The sequence below is a fragment of the Chlorocebus sabaeus genome, chromosome 7 (genome assembly GCF_047675955.1).
Source record: "Chlorocebus sabaeus isolate Y175 chromosome 7, mChlSab1.0.hap1, whole genome shotgun sequence".
NCBI lineage: Eukaryota > Metazoa > Chordata > Mammalia > Primates > Cercopithecidae > Chlorocebus > Chlorocebus sabaeus.
In genome coordinates this window covers 40,510,960-40,525,251 of record NC_132910.1, presented here as the reverse complement: position 1 = coordinate 40,525,251, position 14,292 = coordinate 40,510,960, and the positions used below count along the sequence as shown (strand labels likewise).

Here is a 14,292-nt window from a genome sequence, read left to right as displayed (position 1 = left end):
AATGAGGCAGCAGATTGACCTATGTGTCATGCAGATTGATAGTAATCTCTGATTGTCTGATTAGATCTTTACTTCTTTCCCTTGACCTGCAATATATTGATCTCTACCTTGATTGGAATGCACACTAACTCATGTATAAAACTATATTTTCCCTTAATTTATATTCAAAGCATGTATAAAATTACAGTTAAAGTTGACATAAAAATCACACAGTTTAAGAGATTATTCACTCTGGTAGATGAATAATTCTCAATCATTTCTACCCTTCTCCTTAAGGTTGGCCTTTGATTGTGCTGTGTCTCGGTTTTACTGTAGGAGGAAATACATTTTCAACAGTTGTACCATAGCATGTCTGGAAAAAGATAGCTTTTGGAGAACAACAACAACAAAAAATCATAACAAAAAAGGGAGAACTAAGTCACACATTAACACATTTAATGAGCTGATATACTACTTTTTACTTTGTGTAGGGGTGAAGAGAAAGCTTTTCCTCTGCTCTTTCTGCAATTTTATAGAAATGACTGGCAATAGATTAATAGGACATAAAGAGTTGCAAATTTATTAATGTGTGTATGGATATGAGAGTCCCACAAATATGAGATTCAAAGAAGGGCCAGGTGGTTGAAGCTTAAATGCCTTCTTTTTGGGGAACAGAGAAGTAGGGAGCTGCAGGTAATTTTAGAGAGGTAGTAAATAATTTTTCAAGTGAGATTCAAATAATTTTAAAAATGGATTCGAAGAACAATGGCCTGGGACAGCATTTCCCTGAGCTATGGTGAGGTGGTGGAAAGGTGAGGGGTGGAACTTCACTGTGAAGGAAGGTTGTCTTTTTATGCAGATAAAGTTTCCCAGCCAATCTCTTGGAGCTATCCTCTGAAGAATAGATGAAAAGTCAGTGTGGATATGGTGACAACTTTTAGTCTCTTTTCTGATGGATAATTTTTCATGGTTATTTGATGAGATTCTCAGGAAGTAGGTCTTAAGACAATTGCATTTATTTTGGAAAGAAGCTTCCTTAATCAGATAAGGAAATTCCAGAGAGAGTCACTCTCAGTGCTTTAGGAAAGAAAAAGGATCAGAGAGACTGAGGGCGGGTCAGGAGAGTGGAAAGGCAGAGAGAGAGCTTGGTTCTGAGGCTCATTTCTAAGACCTTTTAATTAAAAGTACCCAGCATGCCAAAGCACCATATTTTGGGGTATAGCTTTTTGAACTCCAACATTTGGAACTTATTTACTTAGACATATATGTAGCAACTGCTCAAGTATCCTGCTGCTGAAGATAGTAATACTTCAGACAGTATAATGAGTACTAGATATTTGTTGTGTGTGTGTGTGTGTATACTCTTGAAGTGGGACACAGATTGGTTCCAATAAACTCAGTTTCTATGTCCATTGACGAACCTACTTTATCTTCCTCATTTCTTTTCTTTTTAAAACTCTTTGCCATGTTAGTGTTAAGAAATTTTGCTGCTCATGATACTACAGTAGGCTCAAAAATGTATTGCCAATCATGTACAAAGAAAATTTAGCTGCTTTACTGTAACAAATCTGTTTTATTTTCAGTAAACCACCTATCCTGAGGCAGCATAGGAAATTATAGTTGCCAATTCATGTTGTTTTAGTCTCTTCTAGTTTTAAATGTCACTTTTGGATGATTCTGTTTCTGTCAGGTGAATCGTGAGTCAGATTTTCTGCTTCTCCTGCTGTTCTATCCAATATGGCATCAGGATGTATTAAAGACCGGTGGGCTGAAACTGGTATTTTGCATATTTTAGTGGATGAAGAAGGAGGAGTTGAAATGCATGTGTAGATTCTTATACTCTGGATATTATGATTTCTGGTGAATTTAGGTCTCAAATCTATGACTGGTGAATTTGTGAATTGGTTCTCTTGGTAATATCAGTGCCTAACAGTCCACCCCTCCTGATTTGTCCCCGGTTCATGCTGGTGCTGATAATTTCAACAATGTCCCAGGCCTCGTAGCCTTTCTCTCTAACTTGGGGACCTCTGTTCCTGTAGTCTTACAACCTGGTACCATCAGCTATCTTCCACATACCCCATAGCACAAGCAGGAACTTAGACTGCATTACAGAAAGTCATGTACCAAATTGAAATATTCCATTCATGGGGTTTATTGAATCAACTTAAATCACGGCAAGAAGAAAGAGGAAAAGGATGAGGGTAGGTTTATCTACTTCGGAAGGTCTTAAGTGGGAGGAAAGGACCACACTCCCTGAATTCTGTGTTACTTAACATTCAAATGTCCTGTTGCTCTTACCTTCTCTGCCACATCAGCCTTTCCTGATCATGGTAATATGTATGGCAAACACCATTCTGATGAGGTCTCAAATGGAAATGAGGAACATGTTGTTGGAAACTGGAGGAAACATGATTTTTTGTTACAAAGTGTTGAAGAATTTGACTGAATTGTATTTGTGTTCTATTATTTTGTGGAAGGAAGAACTTGTGAGCAATTAAATTATATATTTAACTAAAGCATTTTCTAAGTAAAGTGATGAAATGGTGGCTTGGTTTCTCCTCACTGCTTGTAACTGTTTACTATGATGGCTTATAGTTCAGTATAAGCAGTTTCCTCCCCCTTGGTTTCTCCTGACTGGCATATTGTTCTTTGTACATATGTGAGAAAGGATAAATGACCTAAAGATGGAGTTGTTAATCAGAACGGAAGCAGAACTTAAAGATTTGGGAAATTCTCAGCCTATCCATATTATTAAAAAATAAGATAGCCAGTTGGGGGAGAGAGTTCTAGGTGGGGAACACTAAAAGTGTGGCCAAGCCATTGTTTTATAAGGAAATTAATATGTATCAGCCATGTCAACAGAAGCCAGGAGCTATTTTCCAAGACAAGGGAAGAATTACCCCAAAGGCAATTTAGAAATCATCAGAGCTATTACTCCCATTCCAGGTCCAGAGTGCAAGTTCCTTGAAGGCAGAGTAGTTTCAAAGGAGGGACTACTGTGCCTGGTGCTTCTGGGACTTCAGAAAGTGCTACCCAGCACCACCTCCTTACATCTTAGGCTCAGCTCCCACACTGTAGTGCCACACTTCACAGCTGCCCCAGTGTGGCTCCAACAGGCCCAGTGAAGCAAGGTGGCTGCCCTTCCAAAGGGTACAGGCAGCAAACTTTAGTGACCACATAGAGCTGCCTCTGCCAGTTCACAGACTGCATGAGACATGGTAGCCTGGCTGCCCCTACATAGGTTTCAAAGGATGGGACCAACATTTCAGAGACACAGTGTGAGATTTAGGCAGAGAGTTGCTGCAGGACCAACCCACCAAGCCGTTGGGGCAGGAGCACCTAGAGATTTAGGGGTTTAACCTCTGCCCAGCAAAGCTGTGGGGGCAGGTCCTAGTGGCCTGAAGGTCAGAGATTGAGCCAAAAAGGATTATTCTTGAGCCTTAAGGTCTAATGAAATTTGCTCCATTGGGTTGGATTTTTTCAGGACCTGCCATTCCTTTCTTCTTTTGTTTCCCCTTTTTGAATGGGAGTGTTTATCCTATGCCTGACCCACCTTTGTATTTTGGAAGCTCATAACTTGTTTGATTTCACAGACTTACAGCTAGAGAGGAGTTAGCCTTGGTATGAATTGTACCTTGAGTCTTACCCATAGTTGATTTAGATGATACTTAGATGAGACTTTGGATGTTAGACTTTTGAGTTGATGCTGGTGTGAGTTAAGATTTTAGGGACTGTTGAGATGGAATGAATGTATTTTGCATGCGAAAAGGATACGAATTTGAGAGGACCAGAGGTGGAATGCCATAGAGCAAATGTTTGTACCTCCAGAATTCACATGTTGACACCTATTCTCCAATGTGATGATATTTGGAATTGAGGACTTTGGGAGGTGATTGGGTCATGAATGTGGTATCTTCATGAATGGGACTATTACCCTTATAAAAGAGACCCCAGAGAGTTCCTTGACCCCCCTGCCATGTAAGGAAACAGCAAAAATATAGCCATTTATGGAACCAGAAAGCCAGCCCTCATTAGACACTGAATCTGCAGGCGCCTTAGATCTTGGACTTCCCAGCCTCTAGAACTGTGAGAAATAAATTTCTATTGTTTATGAGCACACCCAGTTTATGGTATTTTTTGTTGTAGCAGTGTGAACAGATTAAGACAGTCTGTTAAGCTACTTCCTTGCATATTATCTGTATGTAGTTGTATCTGTCCTCGTTGTTTCTCTTGTTCTCTATTTAGTAGAATCAAATTTTCTTAAGTAGTACAACAAACAAATATTGCATAAGTTCAAGATTCAAGACCATGATGGTTATCTTTGTAGTTTTTTTTTTTTTTTTTGGTTGGTGGGGGAGGTGGAGATAAGAGTCTTGCTCTGTTGCCCAGGCTGGAGTGCAGTAGTATGATCTCAGCTTACTCTAACCTCCACCTCCTGAGTTCAAGCAATTCTCCTGCTTCAGCCTCCCGTGTAGCTGGGATTACAGGCACCCACCTCCACACCCGGCTGATTTTTGTATTTTTAGTAGAGACAGGGTTTCACTATGTTGGCCAGGCTGGTCTCGAACTCCTGACCTCAGGTGATCCACCCACCTCGGCCTCCCAAAGTGCTAGGATTACAGGTGTGAGCCACCATGCCCGGCTTTAGTTCTAGTTTGATGTTTGGTATCAGGTTCATCCCACGCAGACTACAGTTAGGTTTTTTAAATACCAAGATTAATTTCTTGATTTTTGTTAAAAAAAAAAAAAAAGCTGTTGTTTATTTGGAGTTTTAGAAAGAACATGAGTTTTGTCCAGGCACAGTGGCTCACACCTGTAATCCCAGCACTTTGGGAGGCCAATGAGGGTGGATCACTTAAGGCCAGGAGTTCAAGACCAATGTGGCCAACATGACAAAACCCCATCTCTACTACAAATACAAAAGAAAAATTAGCTGGGAGTGGTGGCACACACCTGTGGTCCCAGCTTCTCAGGAGGCTAATGCATGAGGATCTCTTGAACCCGGGGGCAGGGTTGCAGAGATCGTGCCACTGCACTCCAGCATGGGCGATGGAGCTTGTGAGACTCTGCCTCAAAAAAAGAAAAAGAGAAGAAAGAAAGAAAGAACATAGTTTTGTTTGGAGCCTTGCATACCTGGCAATTCCTGGTTTTCGTCACTGACTACACTCTGATTCTAGCCATTAGGGAGCAGTGTGGTGCTCTCTTGTTAGATTTTAGGTAATACTTCACCATCTGTTCAACTTGCCTGTACTATTTGTCTTTCTCAGTAGCAGACTGTAAAGTTTAGACAGAAAGGATCGTATCTTATTTGTATTTCTTGCCTCTTGCTCTGGGCTGGACAGTAGTAGTTGTTAAATTAATGTTGCACAAAACAGAATCCCATTCTCCAGATTTAGAAGTTTCACCTAAGTGTATTTTATGTTTAGATAAGTCATTTGAAAACCAAGGACATGACTGTAAAACATTTTATCTTGGCCGGGTGCGGTGGCTCACGCCTGTAATCCCAGCACTTTGGGAGGGCGAGGTGGGCAGATCACAAGGTCAGATCGAAGCCATCCTGGCTAACACGGTGAAACCCCGTCTCTACTAAAAATACAAAAAAAAATTAGCCCGGTGTGGCGGCAGGCGCCTGTAGTCCCAGTTACTCCGGAGGCTGAGGCAGGAGAATGGCGTGAACTCGGGAGGCGGAGCTTGCAGTGAGCCAAGATTGCGCCACTGCACTCCAGCCTGGGTGACAGAGCGAGCCTCCGTCTTTTTTTTTTTTTTTTTTGCAACGGGGTCTCGCGGTGTCACCCAGGCTGGAGCGCAGTGGCGTGATTTCTGCTCACGGCAAGCTCCGCTTCCCAGGTTCACGCCATTCTCCTGCCTCACCCTCCTTAGTAGCTGGGACTACAGGTGCCCGCAGCCACGCCCGGCTAATTTTTCTGTATTTTTAGTAGAGAAGGGCTTTCACTGTGTTAGCCAGGATGGCCTCGAACTCCTGACCTCGTGATCTGCCCTCCTCGGCCTCCCAAAGTGCTGGGATTACAGGTGTGAGCCATCGCGCCCGGTCCTGATGGTTCTTTTTATAAAAATTGCAGTTTCCCATCTAGTAAGATTTAGCAGTATAATTGTACATATTTTCAACTTTTCTCTTTTGAGTGTCCAACTAAATACTAGAGAAGTTCTCTTACTATAAAATTGCATGCAGTCCATGCAGGTGCACATATTCCATCTCAGAGAATGTGCAGGCAGGCCAGTGTGTGGCTTTCCCTCAGGTAGCCATGCAATCCGCATTAGGGTAATAAGTGCCAAATGTCACAACAGTCAAACTGGAATCCCAGTAACTCAAGGAAACGAAGATTTATTTACAGATTAATCAAAGTCCAATGCAGGCTGACAGAGCTCTCCTCCATCTGGCCACTCTGGTACCAGGCTGCTTTCATTCTGTGGAGTATTTGCTACCTTAACTTGAGACCTTGAATCCTCCAAGGTTACATCAGGGAAAGTAAGAGATGGATGAGGTGCAGATGCTTTTATCTGTCTCATCATGGAAGTGACTTGCCTCTCTTCTCCTCACAGTTCATTGCTTTGACCCAGTCACATGTTCCCATCTAAATGTAAAGGTAGTTGAGAAATGTAGACAAATATTCCATGGAATATTAACAGTCTATTTCCCTACAAGGAATTATATACTCTAGGTGCTGCTGGCAGACATCTAACCGATGGATAAAGGTAGCCTAAGGATGAAGACTTTATACGGTGATGAATGGTAGACTAGTGATGATATCCTTGAACCACTGAATCCACCAACTTAGAGTCTTCCTTCTACTGAACTCCTTTGTATTACTATAATATGATAATAAATGTCATTAGTATGTTAGCCAATTTGAGCTGGAATTTCAATTACTTGCAGTCAGAAACATCTAATCAATACACTTCATCTTACAATGCGTTGCTATTCTGTGGTTTGGGAAGGCTTTTCATGAAATGAACTGGGGCAGGATTTGAGAGCAGGAATGACATAGCTTTGCTTTGAGTCTTGGGTAGGCCACCTGCCGGGTGTTTGAACTTGGGCAAGATACTTAGCCTCTCTCACTTTCTTCACCTATCGAATAGGGATAATAGCAGCCTAAATTGGATTGTTGTGTACCTCAAATCAAACAATAATGTGAAAATACATTGTAAGCTATGTAGCATCCTAAAAATTTTACCTTTGTGAAATGGCAGGCTACTTTGTGTCTTGCCTTATGGTAGTTTCCTTAATACTGTTACTATTGGTTCACTGTACTTTACTTTAAGTAAAATGAAAGGAACTCTGTGATCTGAAGAGACTGTTTATATTATTGGATTTAGACCAAACTTTAACCAGAATTAAACATTTAGTTGTGTTTCTCTCTACAGTAAACCAATAATTGAAGTATTTGAGGAAGAAGAGGTTAATGAAAGGCAAGCAAAGGCATTATATATTTTCTTCTGTAAACTTGTAGTGCAAGTAGAATTTTCATCTATGTTATACAGAATTCAGAAGTCAAACAAAAGCATGGTGTCTTAGTCTCTTCAGGCTGCTATAACAGATCGTAGCATGTGGTCAATTACTTAGTTATAGATTAGTGTTAAGAAGCTGTGAGAGAGTATGGGTAAAATCACTAGAATCTAGGAGATTTGTTTTAGGGTCAGTTGTTTTGAGTGAGCGTCAGCATAAGTAAGCTTTAATGATAGTGGTAGGAAGTGCCCACCAGCATGAAGCAGCATAGGAAGTGAAAGAATGGGCTAATTGGGTAACAAAGACTGTTAAGACCAAGAGTTAGATTAATGTGATCTAATCTTTCTTTTTTCTTTTAAACGGGAATTCACTGTTTATTTGTGCAAAGAAAAAAGATATGCTGCTACTATAATTTAGCTACTGCTCTGTTTGGTGGCCAGCCTCTTGTCTTTCTCTTCCGCAATAGTTTTAAGTCGGATGCCCTTTCACCTAAGGAGGGAAATCCAAGGCTTATTGCTGTTGCCAGTGACAAAACTGTCAGAAACCCTTGTGGCAAAGCTGTTGCCATTGTCATCCTTCACATGCACCACATCACAAGAACCAGGATGTCTTTCCCTGTTGGCGATCACACCAAGACGAATGAGGCTGGCCCCACCAATCACCATACACACATTGCCCATGTCGTGTCGAATTTGATCAGGTTGATTATCTTGCCAGTCCCTTAATCAGTCTGCACAGTTTCATTCATCTTGATGAGAGGATTTGGGTAGCAGATGGTTCAAGCATCATGTCACCAGGTGTGGGATTCCCTTCATCCCCACAGTGATCTTCCTCACTTTGCACAACTTTTACTTTGCCTCTTCCACTGTGATGTGGTGAATGGCAAAACGGCCCTTGGTGCCATAGACCAGGCAGAAATGTTTACCTGTGTTCTTGATGCTGATGACACCCATGAATCCAGCAGGGTATGTGCTGTCCGCTCGAACCCTACCATCAATTCTGATGAAGCGTTGCATACATATCTCATCTCCAGTCAATGTGTACTTGAGTCTATTCCTGAGGAAGACAATCAGGGGAAGACATTCCCTCAGCTTGTGGGGACCTGTCAATGGACAAGGTGCAGATACACCCATTAGTTTGTCAAGCATCCAAATGCTTCTGAGCTGCAACAGGCTTCAAGTGCTTCTTGGGGCCCCGGGCAATGGCGAAACCCAGTGATGGAAGAGAATCTCTTCTTTTCCGGTGCAACCATACTCTCAATGTGATCTATATCTTAAAACTGAATTAAGGAAATTAAATTTTAGAGACAAGGAAGAAACTTTTGTCCAGTAGTTCCTGGAATGGAAACTATAAGCAAACATACTTTAGCTGTTATCTGCAAATATGAATTTACAATGGTTTAAATAGTGATACTGCAGTGAGTAATAGTATAATTATGTAAATTGTATAATTAACATGTAAATAGGCAGACTGGAGATTTAAAAAAATCATTCAATGAATGGTTCATGGGAAAAAATTCCATGTTTTGTTTTACTCCAACTTTGAATTATTTCAGCTACCCCCTTTAAGAATGTTAACCTTGGAGGGGCTACCCTATCAGATATTAAAATAACAAATTAAAGCAATTTTGTAATGGCTAGTCACTTGGAGAAAAATAATTGGTTGGGTTTCTTCCTTATGATTTAAACTACAGATGGATGAGAATGTAAATATGAAAGTGAAATCATAAGAATAATAGTATACATGTGAATTAAAGAAAAGTAATTTTGGATTGAGGAATGCCTTTCTAAAGAAAGTTGGTAAATATATCCTTACTAGTTGTATTAGTTTTTCTACCAATTCAGTACTTTAACCAATTTCAAAAGAACATTATGGTACTTCTTATTTATTTTTATGGTATCTCCTTTTTTCAAGTTAACTTAATATTTTGGCAAATCAGAAAGTGAAAATATTAGAGACTCTTAAAAATGAGATAATTAGAGAATATTACTATGGAATTATTAAATTTTTATTCTATTTCAGTGTATAAAAATGTATACATTACTTAAAATAATACAATAGACTGGAGGTGGTGGCTCACACCTGTAATCCCAGCACTTTGGGAGGCTGAGGTGGGAGGATCACGTGGTCAGGAGTTCGAGACCAGTCTGACCAACATAGTGAATCCCCATTTCTACTAAAAATACAAAAAAAAATTAGCCAGGTGTGGTGGCAGGTGTCTGTATTTCCAGCTACTTGGGAAGCTGAGGTGAGGAGAATCACTTGAACCTGGGAGGTGGAAGATGCAGTGAGCCGAGATCACGCCACTGCACTCCAGTCTAGGCAATAGTGCGAGACTCTGTCTCAAAACAAAACAAAATAATAATTCAATGGAACTCAGACAAATGTTTTATTCTATGAAAAATGTACAGAGTGGCAGTGAAAATGATACGCTAAAGAGAAACAGTTGTTGAAAGAGAAGTTTGATATAAAGTTGCCAAAAAATAAGAACTTAATTTGCTTTTGTGGTTAAATTCCAAAGATTTCTTTAATGTTTAGGAAGGAAGTTTTAGTTAAAATGTAAAGAAATTATGTCATAGATTTTTTTTTCCTGTGGTTTACGCTGTAAAGAAATCACATAGGCCTAGTTTTCTGCACATTTGACTTTTCTGAAACTATATATAAACAAGTGAGTCTTCATTTGACACTGTAACGCTGTAATTCTCCTACAGCATTAAGGTCATTAATTTTAAATGTGTCTTTGTAATTTTTTTTTTTGTTTTGAGTTAGGGTCTTGCTTTTTCGCCCAGGCTAGAGTGCAATAGTGAGATCATAGCTCACTACAGCCTCAAACCCCTGGGCTCAAGCAGTCCTCCCACCTTGGCCTCCCAAAGCACTGGAATTACAGGCATGAGCCACTGCACCCAGCCCGAGTCTTTGTAATTTTATAAAAATTCAAAACACTATTCTGTTTTTAACTTTACATTCCAGTAAATGTGTTGAGAAATGATGGCAAGAATAATTTTTCCAAGAATATTTTTTCAGATTTAATTGATAGTGACCTCCTACAAGATGGTTCTTTTCTGTTTAAATCTTTTGTCTTGTTAAAACTGCCAAAAATGATGAACAAAAGATGTAAGATAGTGACATTAATAGCTTTCCACCTTTTCCCAAATAACCAAAGGATTCTATGTGTATAAATGTTTCTGTGTTTCAGGTTTTTTGTACATTACTGTAGCAGTAGTAATCTCTTAAAAGTGACCCACTCCAAAAGTTATCTATTTCATCTAGAATTATTGAAAAGCAATAGTATGTTATTAGACTGAAGAATATGGAATCTTTCAAAAAATATTAATATCATATATTATTTCTACTGACAGTAGTCTTATTTTGAGAGGAAGTTACCAAGCAATTGTTGACTTTCTATTTTATTAACAGCTCTTTTGAGGTATAATTTACATACCATATGTATACTCATTAAAACTGTACAGTTTAATGACTTTTGGTAAATTGACCAACTGTGCAAGCATCATCAAAATCCAATTCTAGAACATTCTCACCATCCCTCCCCACCCCCACAGGACAACCACTAATTTGCTTTATGTCACTATACGTTTGCCTTTTCAGGACATTTGATATAAATGGAACTTATAATATATGTTCTCTTGTGATCAGCTTTTTTCACTTAGCATAATGTTTATGAGGTTCATCCATGTTGTAGCATGTATTAGCATATCATTTTTATTGTTGAATAATATTCTATTTATGATATATCACATTTTATTCATTCACTGATAGATACTTGGGTTGTTTCTGATTTTATTATCAGTAGTGTGACTAGGAACATTAATATACAAGTCAAGTCTTTGTGTGGATATGGATTTTCATTTCTTTTGGGTAGGTACCTAGGAGTAGAATTACTGGGTTGTGTGGTAATTTTGCATTTAACATTTTAAGAAACTGCCAACCTTTTCCAAAGTGGTTGTACCATTTTATATTCTCACCAGTAATGAATGAGGGTTCTAGTTTCTCTATATCCTTGCCAACATATAGTATTGTTAGTTTTTTTTCTTATAACCATTGTAGTAAGTTAGTAGTGCTATCTCAGTTTCTTCATGACTAATGATATTGGGCATATTTTCATATGCATATTAGCCATTGTATATCTTCTTTGGCTAAATGTGTTTTCATATCTTTTGCCTGTTTCTTAGTTGTGTCATTTTGGTTTTGTTGAATTATAAAAGTTCTTTATGTTCTGGATACAAGTCCTTTATTAGATACATGATCCACTGGGTGTGGGTTTTTGTCCTCTCTTCCAAATCACCACAGCCACTAGTTTTCACTGCTGGTTCCCCCTGTGGTAACACTACTATGCCAGCCCAGCCTAGGGCATGGAGGGTTTGGAAACAGGCCTAGGCAAGAGTGCTGCAAACTCCCACTATTCTTAACTACACTTCATCTCCCATTCATGAATAAATGTTTCTCAATTTAATTTTTATATCTTTGATCAATTTCTAGAGCCCTGGAACTTCTTTTGTTTGGTCTGGTTTTATACATTTTTTTAAGGAGAGTATTTGCAGACCTCTTCACTCTACCATCATGGAGTTCAGCAATAGGTCTTGACTTATGTTTATATAGAGAATTTAACTTTTTATAATAACCTTTAATTTTCTTGTTGTGATAGTAACATGTCTGGAGTATAAAATGAGGAACTACAGAAAACTTAAGAGGAGAAAATAAGAATTATTCAAGATTTGACAACCCCCCCAAAAAAAACCACTTAATATATGTATATTTCCTTCTAAAGTTTTTCTGTAATCATGTAGACTTATAAAAACAGATTACGCTTGACATGAGTTTTATTGCCTTCTTCCCACTCCAGCCCCGATAACAGTATGTTGCAAATATCTGGCAGTCCCTTTGTATAAGATATGAGTCTTGCTCACTGTTGCTTGCCCTTCCCCTGTGTTCAGAGGCCTGGTTGGAGAGAGAATGACCTATGAAGAAGCTCTAACTTTTGCTGGGCACTGCCAAATTGCCTCCCAGAAATTCGAGCCACTTTAGATCCCACCAATATTTCTTTCCAACATTCATTTCTCTTTTTTCTTTTTCTTGTTTTTACTTAAAAATATATATATATTTTTAACTCTTTGGTTTTTCATTCAACTCTTTGAGTTACTTTTCTTTTCTTTTTGAGATAGGACCTCACTTTGTCACCCAGACTAGAGTGCAGTGGTGTGAGCGTGACTCACTGCAGCCTCAACCTCCCAGGCTCAAGTGATCCTCCCACTTCAGCCTCCTGAGTACTTGGAATTATAGGCGCATGCCTCTACACTTGGCTAATTTTTGTATGTTTTGCAGAAATGAGATTTTGCTATATTGCCCAGGCTGGTCTTGCACTCCTGGGCTCAAGCAGTCTGCCTGCCTTGGTCTCCCAAATTACAGGCATGAGCTACTGTGCCTGGCCACTCTTTTCTTTTTTAAAAATTTCTATGAGTAGAATGGATAACAAATAGTATCATATTATAATTTTTGCCCATCTTCGATTATTAGGAATTTCACTACCTTCTGAGAAAATCTATTCCATCAATAGAAGTGACTGTTATTTCTTCTTTATATGTCTTAAAATGTGTCTCCACGTAACTGCCATTTACTTTCTCCTACAGTCTGAACCATGTGGCAGCTCTTTTAAAACCTGAATATGTTCCAACCTCCAATCTTCTCTTTTGTGTATAATTGTTCCAGATTTTTCATTTCTTCATATTACATGGTTGTACTTTTACTTTATTTTTAATTTTTTTTGCTGGTCTTTTCATCAAACTTTCCCAGCCATTAAGTAATTGGTTAAAATTTGTTCTCTGGTAGTTTGGACAAGGAAGGTTCAGGTGTACAGTATTCTTTTAGCCTTTGTCTGTTCAAATTGTAGCTTTTATAGTTGAAGGACAGCTTGGCTGATTATTAAATTTGGCTCATACTTTCTTTTCTTTCTTTCTTTTTTTTTGTTTTGAGATGGAGTTTCACTCTTGTCGCCCAGGCTGGAGTGCAATGGCACGATCTCAGCTCACTGTAACCTCCGCCTCCTGGGTTCAAGCGATTCTCATGCCTCAGCCTCCCAAGTAGCTGAGATTACAGGCATATGTCACCATGCCTAGCTAATTTTTGTATTATTAGTAGAGACGGGGTCTCTCCATGTTGGTCAGACTGGTTTCAAACTCCCAACCGCAGGTAATCCACCTGCTTTGGCCTCCCAAAGTGCTGGGATTACAGGCGTGAGCCACCGTGCCCGGCCTTGGCTCATACTTTCTTTCCATAAATATTTTGTAAGCCTTTCATGCTCTGCCAAGATCAAATACTGCAATCTATAAATTTGAGGCTACTCTTATTTTTCTTTTATTACATGGTGACATGATTTTTGCTTGGCTGTGCAAAAGATTCTTTATTGTTAGTCTAATAATTTCCTTATAATACATCTTTGTGCAGACTGTTCTGGGTTTGTGATGTACCTTTCAATATGTAAACTCAAAGCACTTCTATTTAAACAAAGTTTTTGTGAATTACATCTTTAAATATTCTATTCCATTGTTTGATTTTCTTCATTGGGAATTTCGAAGAGTGGAAATGGGGCATAAAGTGGCATCAGTTAGCTGCTTTCTGTAACTCTCAAATCGTTCTGATTTCTAAAAATGTTTCATTATATCTACTTTCCTCATTTCCTCTCTGCCCCTTACTGAGGTGAACAGTTTCTGTTCTTCTTTGTGTTCTTATAATTTAGTCTTCACTTCTGAAATGTTTTTTCCTTTCCCTTTTCCCTGTTTCCTGAGTTCCACTGGTCTCTACTTCACATTCTCCTATTACCTGATCACCTCAAA

General features: G+C 39.0%; 1 protein-coding gene and 1 pseudogene across 4 annotated transcripts in view; one reads left to right on the top strand and one right to left on the bottom strand.

Moving 5' to 3' along the window:
* FAM13A (family with sequence similarity 13 member A) overlaps nt 1-14,292 on the top strand; it is a 375,981-nt gene that overhangs the window by 54,761 nt on the left and 306,928 nt on the right. The window lies entirely within an intron of this gene.
* LOC140712084 (small ribosomal subunit protein eS4, Y pseudogene) lies at nt 7,841-10,290 on the bottom strand (annotated as a pseudogene).